This window comes from Cornus florida, unplaced genomic scaffold (genome assembly GCF_030987335.1).
Source record: "Cornus florida cultivar Cherokee Brave unplaced genomic scaffold, ASM3098733v1 CherokeeBrave_3.0.0_Hap2_Chr03, whole genome shotgun sequence".
Lineage (NCBI taxonomy): Eukaryota > Viridiplantae > Streptophyta > Magnoliopsida > Cornales > Cornaceae > Cornus > Cornus florida.
The window spans coordinates 66,365,039-66,386,562 of NW_026775573.1; the positions used below are offsets into that span (position 1 = coordinate 66,365,039).

At 38.0% G+C, this 21,524-nt stretch overlaps 1 non-coding gene and 1 pseudogene across 1 annotated transcript; both read right to left on the reverse strand.

The window, feature by feature from the left end:
• Nucleotides 1-1,886: 1,886 nt before the first annotated feature.
• Nucleotides 1,887-2,037, reverse strand: LOC132302128 (U1 spliceosomal RNA; annotated as a pseudogene).
• Nucleotides 2,038-3,399: 1,362 nt separating this feature from the next.
• LOC132302127 (U1 spliceosomal RNA) lies at nt 3,400-3,560 on the reverse strand. Its single transcript, XR_009480756.1, has one exon. It is a non-coding gene; the product is annotated as a U1 spliceosomal RNA (small nuclear RNA).
• Between the last annotated feature and the right edge of the window lie 17,964 nt (nt 3,561-21,524).

Sequence of the window (21,524 nt, forward strand, 5' to 3'; positions counted from 1 at the left end):
ATTTTTTTTTTTTTTAAAAAACTAAATTAATTACATTCCCCATTTTTGTTAATGTCACAAACGTATGATATTCTAAATATAAAAAAGCCACACAAAAATTCTGTGTGATTCGTTCCAACTAAACTGCATGTTCAAAATCTTTCTTCATACAAAATGCATTAAAAATTGGACAACACTTAGTGGGTAGGACATTTATACTTATAGTTAATGTGGTCCAATAACAAATGCGGAAATAATTTTTAATTACAAAATAAGAAAAATGATAAATAAAAAAATTAGAGAGGGTGACATAATTTATTCCAAAAAAGTTATTGTTCATATTTATCACTTTTCTCATTTTACAATTAGAGATTATTTTTGGTCCAATCACAAAATTAAAGCAAGTCTTGTCCTTAAAAATTAAAGCATACGTACGTGTCCTATTGGGTCTTCAACACCGCTACTCAAAAAAAGTTATTGTTCATATGGTTTAGTCATATTATGCCCTTTTACTATATCCATGCCATGTTGTTTAATTATGGTTTAGTCATATTATGCCTTCTTACCATATCCATGCTACACCACAAATTAATAATAATATTAATTATGTTGTTTTGAAATATTATAGGCAAAGGTTATAAAACCATGATTGTTTGGAGTGATAATTTTTATTTATTTATTTCTCTAAGAGAGAGATATATACAAAATCAAAGAAACATGTACAACTTGGAGTCTTGGACATACTAATATTTATTTATTTTAAATTCACTTTCGACTGAGTAGAAACCATTTAAGACAGCAGGAACTCGTGGGAGCATGATTAATTCAATTCAAATAAATTATGCTATTTTTTCTTCAAAATCCCATATCTTCATATTAATTATCATCCAATCACAGGACCACACTGCTTGTTTCTTGATGAATAAATTATGATATTTTCACTTCAAAATCCCATATCTTCATATAAGTGGTTTGTATGAACCCTCCTTATTAATTGATTTCAAGACAGAAAATCAATACCAGCATCCAAAGGTCCCATGTGAGCCTACCAGCACATGGCTTTGCATAAGTCCCAACCAAATAAAAGCTACAATTGAAAGACTGTCTGCAACCTTGATTATATAAATAACACACTTCCATTTGAATTCCAATCACCACAGCAATAGTACCTCCGTTTTTTAAGCTCTCCACATCCTTTTCTTTGCTCATGTCAGTTGCTACGATTTGCTGATCATCATTGTCTTCTTTTCACCAAGGACAGACAAATCAGCAATTACTTGTGTATTGATTTATAACAAAATTTGACTTTGTATATGATGGACAAAATTTTGGCATGATACATTCTAGGGAACTTCCAAGACATTTTGTTCATTTATAGCCGACTTTATTTTCATAGAAAAGTACATGTTGCCGTGAAATTGTGTTGAGAGCTCTATATTGTCCAGGTCATGCCAGAGGATACACCCTCAGGAAAATAAGTCCTTGCTCAAAGCAGAGACAAATACATAAAGAATCAACAGCAACCAACTAGATAAATTATAAAGAACTGAAAGCCATTAAAAGAAAATAACTTTAATCTCATATTGAAATCTTCTCCCCTTTTATGTATGGGCTAACATTCATGCAAACGATTGCTTGTCCTTCTTGTGCCCTTGCATGTAGAGGCCAATCTTGCTTGGGGGAAGGAGAATTCATCCAAACTCCTCTTGGGTCATCATTCCTGGTATTAGAGTATTTTCATCCATCAGTTTTGGAATAAAAGTTCAAAAAAATAAAATAAAATAGATAATAATAAAAAAATACCTAATAAATCTAATGTCAGTTTTTTAAATATATTTACCAAAAAAATTGATTTTAAAAGCCTAAAAGGCCCATAAATTAGTTTCACTTTTAAACCATATAACAATAACAAGCGCAGCCTCCCACTACTACAAATTATGACGTAAGCTCCACCACTTGAGTAGACCTTAGACACACAACCTTCCTAAGTGCAATAGAGGTCACCAACCTAGACCATTGGCCTCTTTGATCACCCATTGATCCCGTCCAGGTAAGTATATTGCTACATTAACCTCCCATGCTTTATATAGACACTCTACAACTGTCTCGCTTTTGTATGTTTTCGATGTGGGATCATAAAATGCATTTCACAACCCCTTCAAAAGAACTGAACCAACCTAGACCATGGGCTACCATGACTAGCAAATGGTTTAAAGTTCAAAACTTTTCAGCTGAATACTCCCTTACTTCCTCCTCCCTCTTTGTGGTGATTAAAATGAAGATTGAATAAGAAGATGAGAAAATAGTTAGACACAAGCCTCTTAGGCTAATGGATTGATAAATTCTTCGTTCAAATTCTCACAAGACTAAATGGTTTATCTCTCCATCTAATCAATATGTATGTTTGATATAATAGAATTCATCCAAACTCCTCTTGGGTCATCATTCCTGGTATTAGAGTATTTTCATCCATCTATGGAACTTACAAGACATTTTGTTCCTTTATAGCTGACTTTATTTTTATAGTAAAGTATCTGTTGCCATGAAATTGTGTTGAGAGCTCTATATTGTCCGGGGCATGTTGTTTGAATTCTAATGAAACCTCAAGTGGCTTTACTTTTACAAGTGGGACTTGTTTCACATCGAATTTAGATGAGAGTTGAAATGTGTATAAATGGGTGGATATGCAACACTACCCAATAGCTTAAGCTTTTGGGTAAATGGACAAGCGTCCACCCGTTTTAGCTGGTATTAAAGACATACCCAGTCTTTGATTCGGTGTCACGCTAAGCGCCTGGCCCGGAAGGCGTCCAGGTCTGGACCCTGGTAGGCAGGGTGGCCTAACTACAACAAGGGCGTTGCCCAAGTTTGGGTGGGGAAGAATGTTACAAGTGGGACATGTCCCACATCGAATTTAGATGAAAGTTAAAATGTGTATAAATGGGTGGGTATACTGAATTAGCCAATATTGCTTAAGCGCCCACCCGTTTGACTTAGTTGTACATTATAATTTGATATTGATATATGATGACAAAAGAAACTTTAGTGTTTCACCATTACATGCTATATAATGAATTTTTTTATTTTTTAATTTTTTTTTATTATTATTATTTTTTCTAATGAACAACTACAAAGAAATAGAATAAGTATCCTTGCCCAAAGCAGAGACAAATACATGTAAAGAATCAATAGCAACTAACTAGGGCTAACATTCATGCAAATAAACTATTGCATCCTGATAAATAATCTATATAAACTGAGACCTCTTAATTTAAAAATTCATCCAAGCTCAAGAAAAATCAGCCATCAGATTTAGAGAGCAATGAAAGAATAAGTTCCAAAAAAAATTAGATAACACAAAAACAAATAAAAAAACCAATTTTTATATATTTACCAAAGAAGATGAATCCTAGAAAAGCTTTTGCACGTACACGAATGCAGGCCTCTACTACAACAAATTATGACGTAGGCTCCACCATTTGGGTAGACCTTAGGCAGGCACCCCTCTTGAGTGCAACGGAGGTCACCAACCTAAACCATGGGCCTTCTTGATCACTGATTGATCCCGTCCAGGTAAGTATGTTGCTCCATTAGTTTCCCATGATTTATATACACATTCCACTGCTGTCTCACTTTTCTAAGTTTCTGATATGAGATCATAAAATGCATTTCACAACCCTTGAGCTTCAAAAGAAGTGAACCAAAAAAATCAAAGCCACACTTGCTTCTCTCTCAGTATTGCTGCTGCTATGGGTAAATGACTAAAGTTTAAAACTTTTCAGCTGAATACTCCCTTACTTAGTCCCCTCTTTCTGTGAGCATAAAACCAAGAAATGCTATAATGAAGACTCTGGTGCATATTGTTTTTCAAGTGCCTGTTCCTTCACCTGAATCCTACTACTAATTAAGTTAAAGAGAAAGCCATGCAACAATAGGTTAAAATATTTGTAACATTGAAGAAATTCCATTTTTGTTATACATGTGATAAGAAACAAACAGGTCTTTTAATTCAAATTCTCATTTTCTATACATACAAATTTTTTCCAGCATATACTAATTGAAGGTTAACAAATGATGAGTACAAGCTCTAACTTATAAGGACAAAAAGCTATATTGATAGAATTATCATGTAAGAAATGTTGGCTGGTCAAACTCAGCCTGACGAAATCAAATACTGTTCCACTTTGAGTTGAGCTTGGGTTGGTTGATGCTCACCAAGCTCGAGTTCAAGTTGGTTAACAACCTCAAAAAAAGTAAAACATACATTCACACCTCCAAATCATGTATCTGATAAATCTAGTCTATCAAAATTAAGTTAATTATGAGTTTGATGGAAATGAGTGTGGATAATCAATAAAAAGGTGTGAATTTCTTCTTTAGTTTGAAATTTTTTAACATAAACACACATAATTGAAACATTTTAGGGATTTCAAACTTCAAATTACCATGGAATGATATCAACGCACACAGACAAATGCCAGCTTCATTTCAAATTCCAAATTCGCTTCAAAATTACCCTTGATGAAGGTTGTAGCCTTCTAGGTGTCCTTTAATGCCAGTTACATGGCACAATGAAAAGTCAAAATAGCTTACATGGTGCTTAGTCGTAGGGCACGATAGTGCATACGTGGCCAGTTGAAAAGTCAACAAGGCATAGCTTGAGACCTTACCATATCACTAAAAACACTGACATCAAAGTTAGGTCAATGGGATCTTGAGAAAATAATTTGTGAGCACAAAGGCTTAGCACCACACTGGGTCACTAAGCCTCGAAGGCAAAAGACTTGAGCCCCAAATAACCCTAGCAATAGGCTAGGTCACCAAACTTCAAGGGTACAATTCTCGAGTACAAAAATAAACTCTAGGAACAAGCTAGGTCATCAAACCTAGAGAATATAATTCTCTGAGTACAAAAATAAACCCTGGGAATAGGCTAGGTCATCAAACCTTGAGAATATAATTCTCGCGTACAAAACTAAAAAACCTAGTAACAAGCTAGGTTATCAAACCTCGAGAATGACATTCTCAAGTACAAACTAAACCCTATCAACCAGCTAGGTCATTGATGAGCGCTGAAAAGTACACTTTTAAACCCCTTAACCTTGAGTATTCTAGGACCTTTATCTATCTTATTTTCCCGTTTTAATAGTTATTTGTGTTTTTGTCTATTTCAGGTCAATAATGTTAAAATAGGCTAAAAATGGTTTCTTAAGGCCTTTTTGGAGTCAAACTAAGTCTTGGTGAGGATCTGGAGCAAAAGGAGGCTGATTGTAACGACCCAAATGGGATACCAAAATAATAATAAAAATCTATAAAAAATTTCGGCATGACCTCCGCAGAAAATGTCTCTAAACAACCTGTTGAAATACAAAAAAATAATTACAATGGCCTCACTAGGCCTTAAATCTAACATATCCTGTCCCAACGCAATATACATATATTATATCATATCTCCAAAGTGACTATATACATACAAAATCCCATTCCTCCATCTCATCCAACAAGGAACATACGTTGGTTACATCAAGTTACAGTCCAAAAAGCGTAGTTAGAATTTAAAAGTCCATGGCTTACAACATTATACTAATTAAACTAAAGTTTTACGAGTTAGTTAATATTACATTTATAAAATATTAGAGAGTTTTAATACAAAAGATAGCAAAAAAAAATAAAATAGGTCTCCGTGCTCGTCTAAAATCATGGTGGATCGTTGTCCGCTACCTCTTTTCCATGTCCTGAAAAATGTTAGAAATAATGGGGTGAGCATAAGCTCAGTAGGAAGTGTCTAAGACACACTTCTTATATCCCCGTGAATCCATACAAGGAATAGATTAAAAGTGAAAGGGATCATGCTATAAGGAAACACATACTCTCAAATACAATAACAAGTATGTAACAAATATCACCCAATTACAAGTTTACCACAATGTCATGAAGTGCAATATGCAAACGTTACTCCCCATTTTCCGAAACATTTCCGTTTCAACTTCCAAAACCGTTAGTGTAATCCGACCCAAGGCACCTCCAAGGCGTCACGAATGGAGGGTTGACTAACTATCCACGACCACAAGGCACCTCCAAGGCGTCGCATCCGGCCTAGTTAGCTCAACCATGATCCCTTCTAGACTACACTAACACCACGGACCACTAGGCGCCTCCTAGGCGTCCGGTTTTCGCAAACTCCTTTAAAAAAATATTTTCCCCAAAATAATTTCGTTTGTTCAAAATATATATATATATATATATATATATATATATATATATATATATATATTTCCTTTCTCTTTCCCAATGAATGCATGAATGTGCATGTTTCGATTTATCAATTCAACCATAGGCTCTCACATATTTCATTTACATCATTATCACAATTTAATAGAAATTTCTAAGCAATCATTTCTTTTATTTATTTATTGACCATAGCATCATTTTCTTTCAAAGCAATAAATAAATAAAAAATACATAATCTTAGGACATACAATATGTCAACACCAAACATGCTCAATCACCGTAATAAATCTAGTCATATATATGAATTCAAATAACACATGGAACACATTTAGCATTTTAATTAAACATACTTCAACCACAAACTAGATAATCAAAATTAGCATGTATAGGATCAAATTTAAGGGGAACAATTCACAAAAAAACTAAGAAATTGTAGATTAGAACACCCCTACCTCAATGGAAGTGAAAACTCCCAAAATCCCCAAATCCAAGCCCAAGAACCCTAGAATTTTGAACTCCCTAGAGTGCACCAAATGATGATTGGCTCCTATCAAATTGAAGGCCTTGACGAGCTCTCCAACTTTGCTTCACAATGCTCTACCAAAATCCAAAAGTTTAGAGCTAGATCAAGCTTTGAGATTGCGAAAAGAAAAAGAAGCAGTGAGATGCCGAGAGGGGAAAGATGCAGCAGAGAAAGAGAGAGAAAACAGTTGGGTCGTGGGTCGTGTAATGCCTTATACACTTTTTGTGTGTTTTAAAACATGGGTGGGGCCCACTTGTTTTATTTCTTTTTCTTTTAGCATTAAATATATATATATATATATATATATATATATATATATATATATCACAACATTACATTCTTCCCAACTTTAAAAGATTTCGTCCACGAAATCAGGCCATACCTGAGGTAGAAAACAACTCTGGATACTTGGAGCGAATCTCCTTTTCGAGCTTCCAAGTAGCCTCCTCAACTCCATGATGCTTCCAAAGAACCTTTACCAACGATATCATCTTTTTCCTACACACCTTCTGTTGTGCGTCAAGAATCTGAACTGGTCCCTCTTCGTAGGAAACATCCTCATCAATGTCCACATCAACCCAACTCAAAATATGAGACGGATCTGGCTCATACTTCTGTAGCATCGACACATTAAATACATTATGAACCCTGTCCATCTGTGGTGGCAATGCTAGTCTGTAGGCAACCTCTCCTACGCGGTCCAAGATCTCAAAAGGTCCAATAAATCGTGGCGACAACTTGCCACTCTTCCCGAACCTTACATGCCTCAAAAACTTAGATCTAGTGCTTAAGAGATGTCATGAAACCAACCTTGTACTTAGCTGGGAAAAGAGCCATTTCATGGTTCAAGAAGGTATTGTTTTGGGTCACGTTATCTCAAGGAGAGGAATAGAGGTAGATAAAGTGAAGGTCGAGCTTATTTCTGAATTGCCTCCACCTTCAACGGTGAGAAAGGTTCGCTCTTTTCTAGGTCATGCTGGCTTTTACCGCCATTTTATCAAAGACTCTAGCAAAATTACTTGACCTTTGTGCAATTTTCTTGCCAAGGAAACTCCTTTCGTCTTTGACCAAGCATACCTAGACGTTTTTCATAAATTACGTGAATTATTATCATCTGCTCCTATCATGCAACCTCCCAATTGGTCATTGCCATTTGAAATCATGTGCGATACTTCTAATTATGCCATGGGGGTAGTTTTGGGACAAAGAGTGGGTAAGCTTCCTTGTGTCATATACTATGCAAATAAAACTTTCTCGGGAGCTCAATTGAATTACTTCACTACTGAGAAAGAATTACTTGCCGTAGTAGATGCTTTTAATAAATTTCGTTCCTATCTCTTAGGATCCAAGGTTATCATTTATTCTGATCATGCCGCCTTGAGGCATCTATTGACAAAAAGGGAAACAAAACCTAGGCTAATTAGATGGATTTTGCTTCTTCAGGAATTCAATTTTGAAATCAAGGACAAGAAAGGCACCGAAAATGTGGTTGCCGATCATCTGTCCAGGTTATCGATAGAGCCTTTTCCCAGTCTACCAATCTGTGACTCTTTTTCGGATGAACAACTCTTTCAAATTTCTAATGGAAAAATACCGTGGTTTGCCGACATTGTGAACTATTTGGAAGTAGGCAAGCTACCAACTTTTTGGTCGAAGAACAAAAAGAATCGTTTCTTTGCCAACATCCGGAATTACTATTGGGAAGACCCCGTCTTGTACTGATATTGTCCGGATCAAATTGTGAGAAGATGCATTCCAGAGAGTGAAATTCCAAGTGTCCTAGTGTTTTGTCACACTCTTGCATGTGGTGGGCATTTTAGCGCAAAGAAGACCGCCTTGAAGGTTCTTCAAAGTGGGCCCTTTTGGCCCACTATTCATAGAGATGCCTACAATTTTTGCAAATCATGTGAGAGATGTCAAAAGATGGGGATAATGTCTAGAAGAGATATTATGCCCTTGACCAATATACTTGTTGTTGAGATCTTTGATATATGGGGCATTGATTTTATGGGTCCATTTTCTATGTCCTATAGTTTTCAATACATTCTTCTTGTAGTTGATTATGTTTCCAAGTGGGTGGAAGCATGTGCTACCAAAACAAATGACCACTTCGTGGTCATTCAATTCATCAAATCCAATATCTTTGTTCATTTTGGTATGCCAAAGGCTATAATAAGTGATGGAGGAAAACATTTTTGCAATCAATTCTTGAGGCACTTATTTCTTAAGTACTCCGTCACTCATAAGGTAGCCACTCCCTACCATCCTCAAACAAGCGGGCAAGTTGAAGTGTCTAACCGGGAAATTAAGCATATTCTTGAGAAAACGGTTAACACCACCCGGAAGGATTGGTCAAGAAAGCTAAATGATGCTTTGTGGGCTTATCGGACGGCATACAAGACTCCCATTGGCATGCCTCCCTATAGACTTGTATATGGAAAGCCTTGCCATCTTCTAGTTGAGCTAGAGTATAAAGCCTTATGGGTAGTTAAAAAGCTCAATTTTGACCTTGATAAAGCCAGAGAGAATAGGTTACTCCAATTGAGTGAGTTAGAAGAGTTGAGACATGAGACACAATGCTTATGATAATGCCAAAATCTACAAAGAACGAACCAAAGCCTTTCATGATAAGCATATTGTGAAAAAGTCTTTGAAACCCAGTAAAAAAAGCTTGGTTTTTCAACTCTAGACTGAAACTCTTTCCTGGGAAATTGAGAACCAAATGGGAAGGTCCTTATGAAATCATCTCTGTCGCACCTCATGGGGCGGTTGAAATCAAAAACTTGAAGAAGGGCAACATTTTCAAAGTTAATGGTCAAAGATTGAAACCTTATATAGAGGGTCAAATCTTTCAAAGACATTTTGAAGCTGTACATCTAGTTGACCCAGTGTATGAGCATATAGAAGATTGCATTGACAAGGAACCAAAAGCTCCTTTTGAGCTTAAACCAACAAGTTCTTCAAAGAACCATTTGTTGGGAAAAGTTCAAAGAACTATTCATCACCCAATAAGGAGGGGATGTATAACAAGATCTTTGATCCAGGCTAAAAGAGCCCAACGTCTTGCTAGAGATGTTAAAGACTAGCAAAGGCATTCGTAGGGTATCAAAACCCCATTCCTCCCTTATTTGTATCTTTCATTTCATTTCATGCAAAGTCTAGATACTTGTTTTTGGTTTTCATATGCATTTCAAGTAACTTTGGTGAGGATTGTAGGAGCTTTCATGTCATTATTGAGCATTCTGCATAGTTCAATCGATCTCAAACCTGAGTTTGATCGATTGAACTCCTCTCTGCATCCAACACTTAGAAAATTTTTCGACCTGCAGAAACCTGCATCCAAATCACCTCTCTGTCCCATCGTTCGGACTAACTCTTAGATCGATCAAAAGACCTTCGATCGATCCAACTTCCAAGTTCGATCGATCTTATGTTCCAACACTTAGCCAAATTTTTGAACCAAAAACCTGCATATTTTTACTCTCTGTCTGATCGATCGAACTCTTGTTCTAATCGATCTCAATTCTCCATTTCATTGTTTGACTTTGTTTTGACTTTTTAAATTTCAAAAGTCCAAAAATATTTTCATTTTTATTTTTATTTTTTATTTTTTATTTTCTTGTTTATTAAAAAAAAAATTTATTCAAAGTTCGATCGATCGAACTCATGTGCGATAGTTTTTAAATAGAGGATAAGATCCCATTCTCCCCCATTTCCAAACCCTAGTTCCTACGCCGCCGTAACCACACCCATCTCTTCCATCTCCGGCGAGATCTCCATAGTGAACTAGGTGTCAATCTCTCCCTCTTCTCGGATCTTCTTCCTCTTCACCTTTCATCTCTCCTCTCTTTGCTTCAAGGTAAGATCCGAGACCCTATTATTGATTTCACACTTTGATTTGTTAAGAGTATGCTTTAAGTGTTTGATCTGTTCCACTATTCATGATGATTGTTGGCCATGGATGAAGTTTTAAGCTTTTCATATCTATATGTCCATGTTCGTCTTTATGCCATATCCATTGTAATGAATTACTTTGATTTTTGGGAGTGCGAGCCATTCTAGGTGATTGGGATTGATGCTTGTTGTGTTGATAGGCCCTCGAACATGTTTGTGTGGGTCCTGTGCTCCCACAGTCACAGATCTGTGACTTTTCATTTTTCACAGAATACAGTTCGATCAATCGAACTTGTGTCTTGGATCGATTGAATTTGTGAGATTGATCTCACTAATTTTCGATCAATCCAACTTTTGTGATCGATCTCACTTCTCTTTCTGATCGATCGACTTTCACAGATCTCATACACACACTTCATTCATCTTGTATTCACTACATGCTATCATATCTATGCCCAATGCCTGTGATATACTTCAAATCCTATCACTTGCATAGATACATGTCATATATATTTGGTCCATCCTATTTGACAAACATATTTCTATTGTGCCTCCAATTCATTATTCTAGCACTAACTCCCATTCCAAGATTTCCTTTTTGCAGACCATGACTAAGAATAACAGTTCTTCTACTTCAGCAACAACTAAGGCTCATGATCAGATATGTCGCCTAGAGGAGCACCTTCAAAGCTTAGAGGATATGATGGTTGCCCTTAGAGCTGACATTAGTACCCTTCGTCTGAATATGATGGCTCCCATTCGAGCTGACATTTCTCGCCTCCGTACGGAGATATTGTCTGCCATTGATGACTTAGCCAGGGAGATCCGCGGAGCTCCCTCTGCCTGAGACTCCCAGTCTCTTTATCTTTTTATGCTCTTATTTATGTTATGTGTCTGCTACACTTGTGATATTATTATTTTGTAGCCGGGTCTGTCGGCTTTGACACTGGATGTATTACACTTTATTGTTGTTTTTATCTATGATGGATGTTGTATGCTTTTATTGATACATCTGTCCTTTTAATTCCATCAAGTGCATCTCAGTGACTTCAATGAGAGAGTGCTACCCAATTTTCAGGACCACCCTTACACATCTCTCATTTCTTTATCTGTTTATCCCATTTACACTTGCATGACCACTGTACACTGATTATCCCATTTTGTTATCTGATGAGTTTATCCAAGTGCCAATTTTCAGGACTACAATTCATCCCAAGCTTGGGGGGGCCATGCCACCCACTTTGGATACTTCAGTCCCGACCATTCTTGCTTAGTTGCACTTGTATACTCTTTCCTTTATTCTCTTACACATTGAGGACATTGTGCTAGTTAAGTTTGGGGGGAATGGTGCGTTACAGTGTTAGTTTTAAATTCAAAATTTTGAGCATGACTTGTGTATTTGAGGGATATTTCTATGATTGGTCCATATCTAGCTATGATTTTGATCTTTTGAGGATTATATTACTTAAAATTTAAAAATTGCTTGACTTGAGAGTCTAATACTCCTTGTATGCCTTAGGGATGCCATTTAGGAGTAAATTTTTCAAAAAATTGATATCATGTTTGCACTTGTGGTCCACATCATCTTGATTTTGTGATTGTTTTGAGATTCATTCTAGGATTCTACACTAGCACAGGCGCACACTAGCATTCATTTGTGGGGTATGTGCTTTGTTGATTATTGAATTGGTTATATCCCAATTGGGCTAGTAGTGCATTGAAAGCTTTCATTTTTTATAAAGGTAGATAACAACCCCTTTTTCACTAAGTAGCCAGGATTCTAGCCTCATCAAGCACTGAACTTCTCGCGCCGAAAGGTGGAGGGCCCAAACTCTAGGTTAATAATTGAATTCAAAAAAAAAAAAAAATTTGTTGCAAAAGCAATAAAAAAGTGAAGACTTCTCCCAAAAAGCTGAGAAGTAGGAAATGATTAGATGTTTGTTATCTTAATTTGTAGCCTAGTTGATTTGAGCTTGTAAGTCCGTGGGGTATTTGAATGCCTAATGCCCTAAAGCCGTCTAATTTGAGAGTCATTGACCTAATGCTCGACCTCATGAATCGCTAAAAAGCTTAATAGATCAACACATTGCACTATACTTCCATCTTTGATCCTACAAAAAAAAAAAAAAAAAAAAAATGAGTGAAAAGAATAAGCGCACCTAGATGAATAAAGCTTTAATAAAAGGTCCACTTTTTGTCTTGATGATCGGTACTAGATTTGTGTGCTAGTTTGAGGGTAAGGATGTTATTAATTCTTTATTTGGCTAAGATAGCAAAACATTTGATGCTGGTCCACTCAAAAGGAATCAAAAGTTGTTTTGATTTGCATGATCATTTTCTTGATGTGTTGAGAACCATATTTGTTTGCTTGATGTTGAGATTTCGGGAGATTGCTTAGAAATGTTTGAAAAATTGCATACTTGAGGTAGTTTTCTCCCAATGCTTGTTTGCAATATTGGTGCCTCTTTTGAAGGAATGAGCTTAATGTTTGTGGGTACCATTTTTGAAAACCCTCACGAGACTTCACTCGTCTACTAGGGGTAACCTAGGGGTTTAAAAGGCTTGTTGCATATACTAAGTGCAATCGTGTTCCCTACGAAAGTGGCGCTATCATTTCATTGCTTTCTAGTTAAAGTTGTATAAGTTGTTCGTTTTATTCCTTTACTTTCTAGTTCATTGCTAGGGACTAGTAATATTTAAGTTTGGGGATGTGATGAGCGCTGAAAAGTGCGTATTTAAACCCCTTAAGCTTAGGCATTCTAGTACCTTTATTTATCTTACTTTACTGTTTTAGATTGATTTCATATTATTTTCTTTTTCAGGCACTTATCCCGAAAATAAGCTAACTCAGCCAAATAAGAGCTTAATTGAAGCAATTCTGGGATTAAACAAAGAAAGGAGCAAAGTGGAGAAAGAAGGAAGCAAATGAAGCCAAATGTGGGAAGCAGCAAAGTTCGATCGATCCAAGATCAAGGTTCAATCGATCAAACGATGATCGATCTCAACACTTCAAGATAGATCCAAGCCTAGACCCAAAAGCATAAAGTCCAAATTTTTGATCGATCCAACACCACCCTTCGATCGATCGAACACTTCTGTCCTTATTCAAATGATTGATCCTATCCACAGTTGTACCACCCACTAACCACTTTTGTCCTTTTCCCATAAATATCTCTCCAAAATATATCAGATTTGTCTTTTCCCAAAAAGCTCAACCAGTTAGATCGATCCAGCCTAAGTTCGATTGATCCAAGTTCAAGGTTCGATTAATTAAACTTCCTCCAGTGCGAAAAAGTTAAAATTCCATCTCATTGAAAGTTGTCCGTTATCCAATCATTAAGGAATATTGTGTGCACGACCCCAACTCATTTTGGGTGTCATTTTGACCTACCTATATAAGGATAAGGATTGCTTTTTACAAAGGGAGCCAACATTATTTTTCATATCACCTCTTGGAGAGGAAGCTTAGAGGAAGCGGAGGCTAGAGACACCATTGGAGACTCTTCATCAACTAAGGAGCAAACCTCTTCCATGGAGTTAGCCCTTGAGGGTTGGAGCAACGTCACCATGAGTGGCTAGATATCCTCTTGAGGCTAGAGTTAGCCCCAAGCATGCTTTCTATATCTAAATCTTGTGTATTGTTGAGGGATTAGTGTTGTAATTAATGTTTTGGCATTTTGATATGTATAGATCTTGTTTATTCAGTGATTTATGTGGTTTAATGCTTCCAATTGATTATTTCATTCTATCCATATATTTATGTATGCTAGAATAGATGTTCATGTGCTTACCTCTAATTCTTAAGTTATTGATGCATGTCTATGTGTATTAATGCTATAGATTTAGAGATTGTCAAAACATTGTGCTTTAAAGAATGCTCTTGTGATTTTCTAGATGGTCCATGCTCATTTCTTGATGGATTATGCTTCTCCCTTAGCTTAATTAGTTTAATTTTATGTCATTAGCTTAATTGTAGTGTAGGGATAAAATAGTTATTACATGAGAGGACAATCCATGCTAGTTGTTTGATGTTCCATACTTTTGAATGCAAGTAGCATATGTCTCTAACCTTGTGGTGTATTTGGCTTGTGAGCTTAATAAAAGGATTAATGACTTGCTAGATATGTTGTGCTTTTCACATGCTATTTAGACAATATATACTTAATTGCTAGATATACTGTGCTTTTCACATGTTGATTAGACAATGTATGCTTAATTGGTCACCCTTGCTAATTGAATCAACCAAACACACATACACAAATATTGCAACACACTTTACCCTCATTAGTCACTAGTTGGAAGTGTAGAAGAGCATTGATTGGAGGTGACCTCTAAACCCCAAGATTTCTCTCTCTCTTGCTTACTCTTTGTTATATTCAATTACTTAGTTTAATTTAGGTGCTCTCTAGTTTAATTAACTTACCAACCATTTGTTTGATCACTCGACCTACTAACCCTAATTGTGATTCCACATTCAAGTACGACTCCAATCCCTTGGGACGATCCCTACTCACTCTTGCTACTCTAGTAGTAGTGTTGGTAGTGGTTTTTATAAATTTAAACTTGACCTAAAAGGCTTAACTTAAACCGGACATTTACTACATCAATTTGGCGTGAAGGAACGGCCATTTACCCGTCAATCGATCAAAGAAAAGTTCGATCGATCCAACTTTGATTTTCGATTGATCCAACTTTGATCTATCTCACTTGGCAGCTTTTCAGGATCAGCCTCTTTTTACTCCAAATCAGTGTAATGTTGTGATATATATATATATATATATATTTAATGCTAAAAGAAAAAGAAATAAAGCAAGTGGGCCCCACCCATGTTTTAAAACACACAAAAAGTGTATAAGGCACTACACGACCCACGACCCAACTGTTTTCTCTCTCTTTCTCTGTTGCATCTTTCCCCTCTCGGCATCTCACTGCTTCTTTTTCTTTTTGCAATCTCAAAGCTTGATCTAGCTTTAAACTTTTGGATTTTGGTAGAGCATTGTGAAGCAAAGTTGGAGAGCTCGTCAAGGCCTTCAATTTGATAGGAGCCAATCATCATTTGTTGCACTCTAGGGAGTTCAAAATTCTAGGGTTCTTGGGCTTGGATTTGGGGATTTTGGGAGTTTTCACTTCCATTGAGGTAGGGGTGTTCTAATCTACAATTTCTTAGTTTTTTTGTGAATTTTTCCCCTTAAATTTGATCCTATGCATGCTAATTTTGATTATCTAGTTTGTGGTTGAAGTATGTTTAATTAAATTGCTAAATGTGTCCCATGTGTTATTTGAATTCATATATATGACTAGATTTATTACGGTGATTGAGCATGTTTGGTGTTGACATATTGTATGTCCTAAGATTATGTATTTTTTATTTATTTATTGCTTTGAAAGAAAATGATGCTATGGTCAATAAATAAATAAAAGAAATGATTGCTTAGAAATTTCTATTAAATTGTGATAATGATGTAAATGAAATGTGTGAGAGCCTATGGTTGAATTGATAAATCGAAACATGCACATTAATGCATTCATTGGGAAAGAGAAAGGAAAAATATATATATATATATATATATATATATATATATATATATATATATATATTTTGAACAAACGAAATTATTTTGGGGAAAATATTTTTTTAAAGGAGTTTGCGAAAACCGGACGCCTAGGAGGCGCCTAGTGGTCCGTGGTGTTAGTGTAGTCTAGAAGGGATCATGGTTGAGCTAACTAGGCCGGATGCGATGCCTTGGAGGTGCCTTGTGGTCGTGGATAGTTAGTCAACCCTCCATTCGTGACGCCTTGGAGGTGCCTTGGGTCGGATTATACTAACGGTTTTAGAAGTTGAAACGAAAATGTTTCGGAAAATGGGGAGTAACGTTTGCATATTGCACTTCATGACATTGTGGTAAACTTGTGATTGGGTGGTATTTGTTACATACTTGTTATTGTATTTGAGAGTGTGTGTTTCCTTATAGCATGATCCCTTTCACTTTTAATCTATTCCTTGTATGGATTCACGGGGATATAAGAAGTGTGTCTTAGACACTTCCTACTGAGCTTATGCTCACCCCATTATTTCTAACATTTTTCAGGACATGGAAAAGAGGTGGCGGACGACGATCCACCACGATTTTAAACGAGCACGGAGACCTATTTTATTTTATTTTGCTATCTTTTGTATTAAAACTCTCTAATATTTTGTAAATGTAATATTAACTAACTCGTAAAACTTTAGTTAAATTAGTATAATGTTGTAAGCCATGGACTTTTAAATTCTAACTACGCTTTTTGGACTGTAACTTGATGTAACCAACGTATGTTCCTTGTTGGATGAGATGGAGGAATGGGATTTTGTATGTATATAGTCACTTTGGAGATATGATATAATATATGTATATTGCGTTGGGACAGGATATGTTAGATTTAAGGCCCAGTGAGGCCATTGTAATTATTTTTTTGTATTTCAACAGGTTGTTTAGAGACATTTTCTGCGGAGGTCATGCCGAAATTTTTTATAGATTTTTATTATTATTTTGGTATCCCATTTGGGTCGTTACAAATTTGGTATCAGAGCAATGGTTCGAATACCATTAGGACGACGGGTAGAGGCCTACCTAGGATTGGATGGGGAGTTGAGTTATTTGCTTACTTGCTTAATTGTTTACGTGATGGCATGCTTATATGCATTGTGTTAAGGTGCTGTATATGATTAGCATGATCATGTTTATCATTAGTTGGGTATTCTGGGACTATGAAAGGTGCTTATGTGTTTCCATTCTTGTCAAGTCATTCGTGTGAGGACTTCGTTCTCGTGCGTATTTTAGTGTCATCGTTTTTGATCTGTTTCCTTTTTCTTATAGCGTCATGGCAACACGAAGGGATCCCGGGGAAAGTTTTAGCTCCAATCCCGTGGAAAGGGATCAGGAGCAAGTTGAGGAAGATATCTTGTTGCGTGATTTGGTCCCACCAAGAGGGGGACAAGCGAGGGGGACTGTTGATCCACCTTTTCAGATGAATAGGGAACAAATTAGGTTAGCCATTCAAGAGGCTATTTTTGATGCATATCGACCGACAGGTGCGTCATCGTCACAGTTTGTGCCACCACCGGCTCCACCACCACCTCCGAAGACAAATGAGCTAGATGATACTCTTTCTCACATTGCCAGGTTTGTGAAGTTGATACCAACCTTGTTTAAGGGTGGTCCAGATCCGCTTGTTGCGGACAGTTTCCTGGATAGGGTGGAGAAGCATATTAATGCCATGAATTTGGCAACGGACAAGTTGAAGATCACATTGGCGACTTACAATTTTGTGGGCGATGCTGAGATTTGGTGGAAGACCGTTTCTCACACCCATAATCTGGATACTATGACATATGCTACATTTAAGAAGTTGTATTATGAGAAGTACTTTCCAGCGCCAAAGCGGAGGGAACTAAAGAAGGAGTTTGATGGGTTAAAGCAAGGAAGTATGACAGTTACAGAGTATGAAAACAAGTTTACATCACTTTTGAGGTTTGCACCGGGAATTGCTAATGATGAAGAAGGAAAGATAGAGAAATTTGTTAATGGCCTTGATCTTACCATTAGGCCAATTGTAGCTGCTTCAGAACCGACAGAGTATGCAAAAGCAGTACGAAAGGCTTTAGTGGTTGAGGCTGAGAGTAAGGACAACAAGGCTATCAGGGAGTCCTACAAGCACAACAGGGGTATGAGTACTTTCTCCGAAGGTCAATCAAGTAAGAAGCAGAAGCATGAGCAGTCAGGGTTCAGGGGACAGCAGCCAGTTAGATCTGCACCCACAGCTTCAGTGTCCATGGGGTCTTCTAGACCGAATGTTACTTGTTTCAGATGCGGGCAGTTGGGACATTACAAGTCCCAATGCACTTAGACACAGGTAGCTCGGATGATTTGTTTCAAGTGTGGGCAGCCAGGGCATCACAAGTCCCAGTGTACTCAGATTCAGGTGGCGTCTGGTGGATGTTTCGGGTGTGGCCAGCAGGGCCATAAGGTGAAAGATTGTCCACAGCGGGGCAGTGGTTTGGGCAGAGGTGGAGGTTCACAGCAGAGGCAGATGCAGTCTGCCACAGTTCAGTCAGGGTTTCGACCACCACCACCACCTCAGCCTTCTTAGCCAGCTATGTCAGCCCAGAGTTCTCGACCTGGTAGGGGAGCTTCTTCGAGTGCACCTACTCAGCAGTCTGGCTATCAGGCAGGCAGTTCCCAGGGGCAGAGGATCCAAGGTCGCGTGTTTGCACTCACTCCAGCCGAGTCACCATCCAGTCCTTCAGTTGTTAGGGGTATGTTTCTTGTGTCCCATTCTTGGGCTCGTGTATTGTTTGATTCTGGTGCTTCTTATTCATTCATTGCTTCATCATTTGCACGGGCATTGGGTTTAGAGGTCAGTCAGTTAGATAGACCGCTTTGTGTTGACACGCCTATCGGGGGTTCAGTTGCTCTTAGTAGAGTTTGTAGGAGTTGTTCCATCACAATTATCGGATGTGTTCTTGAGTTCGATCTCATCCTTCTCGAGATGACGGGATTTGATGTCATTCTTGGGATGGACTGGTTGTCATCCTTCAGAGCTGTCATTGATTGTTTCAGGGGTAGAGTTTCAGTGTGTACCCCGAATGGGGATTGTTTCTGTTTTGTGGGAGATCGGTGTGATCCTCTCACTCATTCATTTTATGGTGTTAGGGGTCGAGATCGGCAGACATTCTTCTTGGCTAGTCTTTTCGCCGATGATGACGTTGAGTTTTATGGGGTTGATTATCCAGCAGTTGTGCGTGATTTTCTGGATGTGTTTCCGGAGGACTTGACTGAGTTGCCTCCACACCGAGAGGTGGAATTTGCTATTGATTTGATGCCTGGTACCGCACCAATCTCTATGGCATCGATTGAATTAGAAGAATTGAAGAAGCAACTTGATGATTTAAGAATGAAAGGCTTTATCCGACCGAGTGTGTCACCGTGGGGTGCACCGGTCTTGTTCGTTAAGAAGAAAGATGGTTCTTTGAGGTTGTGCATTGATTACCGAAAGTTGAATCATGCCATCATCAAGAACAAGTATCCTTTACCAAGGATAGATGATTTATTTGATCAGTTGAGGGGAGCCAGTTGTTTTTCGAAGATTGACTTGAGGTCAGGCTATTATCAGTTACGGGTTAGAGAGGAGGATATTCCAAAGACCGCGTTTCATACGCGGTATGGACATTACGAGTTTCTTGTTATGCCTTTTGGTTTAACCAATGCGCCGGCGGCATTCATGGATTTAATGAACCGTGTCTTCCACGATTACTTGGATCAGTTTGTGGTAGTTTTTGTGGATGATATTCTTGTGTATTCACGGACTCGGGAAGAGCACGAGGTCCATTTGGGTATAGTGTTGCAGATTCAACGGGAGCACCGTTTGTACGCCATGTATGAAAAGTGTGAGTTTTGGCTACAAGAGGTGAAATTTTTGGAACATGTTGTCTCGGAAGGTGGGGTTTCAGTTGATCCTTCAAAAATAGAGGCAGTTTTGAGTTGGGAGCAACCCAAGAATGTCTTTGAGATCCGGAGTTTCCTTGGCTTAGCGGGTTATTATCGGAGATTTGTGAAGGATTTTTCCCGTTTGGCAGCTCCTATGACCAGATTGACCAGGAAAGGGATCAAGTTTGCATGGAATGAGGCCTGTGAGTCATCCTTTCAAGAGTTGAAAATAAGGTTGACTACGGCTCCGGTGTTGGTGATACCTGAGCATGGCTTGGGTTATGTGATCTATTGTGACACCTCATATGATGGTTTGGGTTGTGTACTGATGCAAGATGATAGAGTAGTGGCTTATGGGTCTCAACAGTTGAAGACTCACGAGCTTAACTACCCTACTCATGACTTAGAGTTAGCGGCAGTTGTATTTGCTTTGAAGTGTTGGAGACACTATTTGTATGGTGAGAGATTTGAGGTGTTCTCGGACCACAAGAGTCTCAAGTACCTTTTCTCCCAAAAGGACTTGAACAACAGACAGAGGCGATGGGTTAAATTCTTAGAAGACTATAACTTTGATTTGCAGTATCATCCTGGCAAGGCAAATGTGGTAGCTGATGCTTTAAGCCAGAAATCTCGTGGGACTTTGGCTAGTTTAGCCATTCGGAAATGGAAAATGCTGGAAAATTTGGCTGAAATGGGATTGTATTGTTTGGATGATGATGATGGCAGTGAGTCAGCATTCTTGTTTAGTCTCGTGGCTCAACCCACTCTTGTTAGATGGGTGATTGAGTCACAGAGACAGGATTCAGATTTGGATGCCATTTACACTTTGATCTCCAGTGGCGAGATCGTGAAGGATTGGACCTTACATGCAGATGGAGGTCTACGGTTTAGGGGTTTGTTGGTCGTTCCTACAGTTTGTCGTGAGGACGTCTTACGGGAGTTTCATACTTCCCGCTTTGTAGTTCATCCGGGTGGTACCAAAATGTATCACAATTTGAGACGTTAGTATTGGTGGAATGGAATGAAAAATGATGTTGCACAGTTTGTAGCTAAGTGCCTTACCTATCAGCAGGTGAAGGCCGAGCACCAGAGACCAGCTGGTTTATTGCAGCCGTTGCCGGTAGCGCAGTGGAAATGGGAGGAGATTACAATAGATTTTGTGACAGGTCTTCCTAGGTCACGGAGGGGAAATGAAGCCGTATGGGTTATTATCGATAGATTGACCAAGACGGCTCACTTCTTGCCTATTAAGGCAACAGATGACGCAGAGACACTCGGTGTACTTTATGTGAAAGAGATTGTGAGATTGCACAGAGTTCTAGTGGCTATTGTGTCGGATAGGGATGCTAAGTTCACCTCGAAGTTCTGGGAAAGACTTCAAGCAGCGTTTGGCTCAGCGTTGCACCTTAGTACTGCATTTTATCCACAGA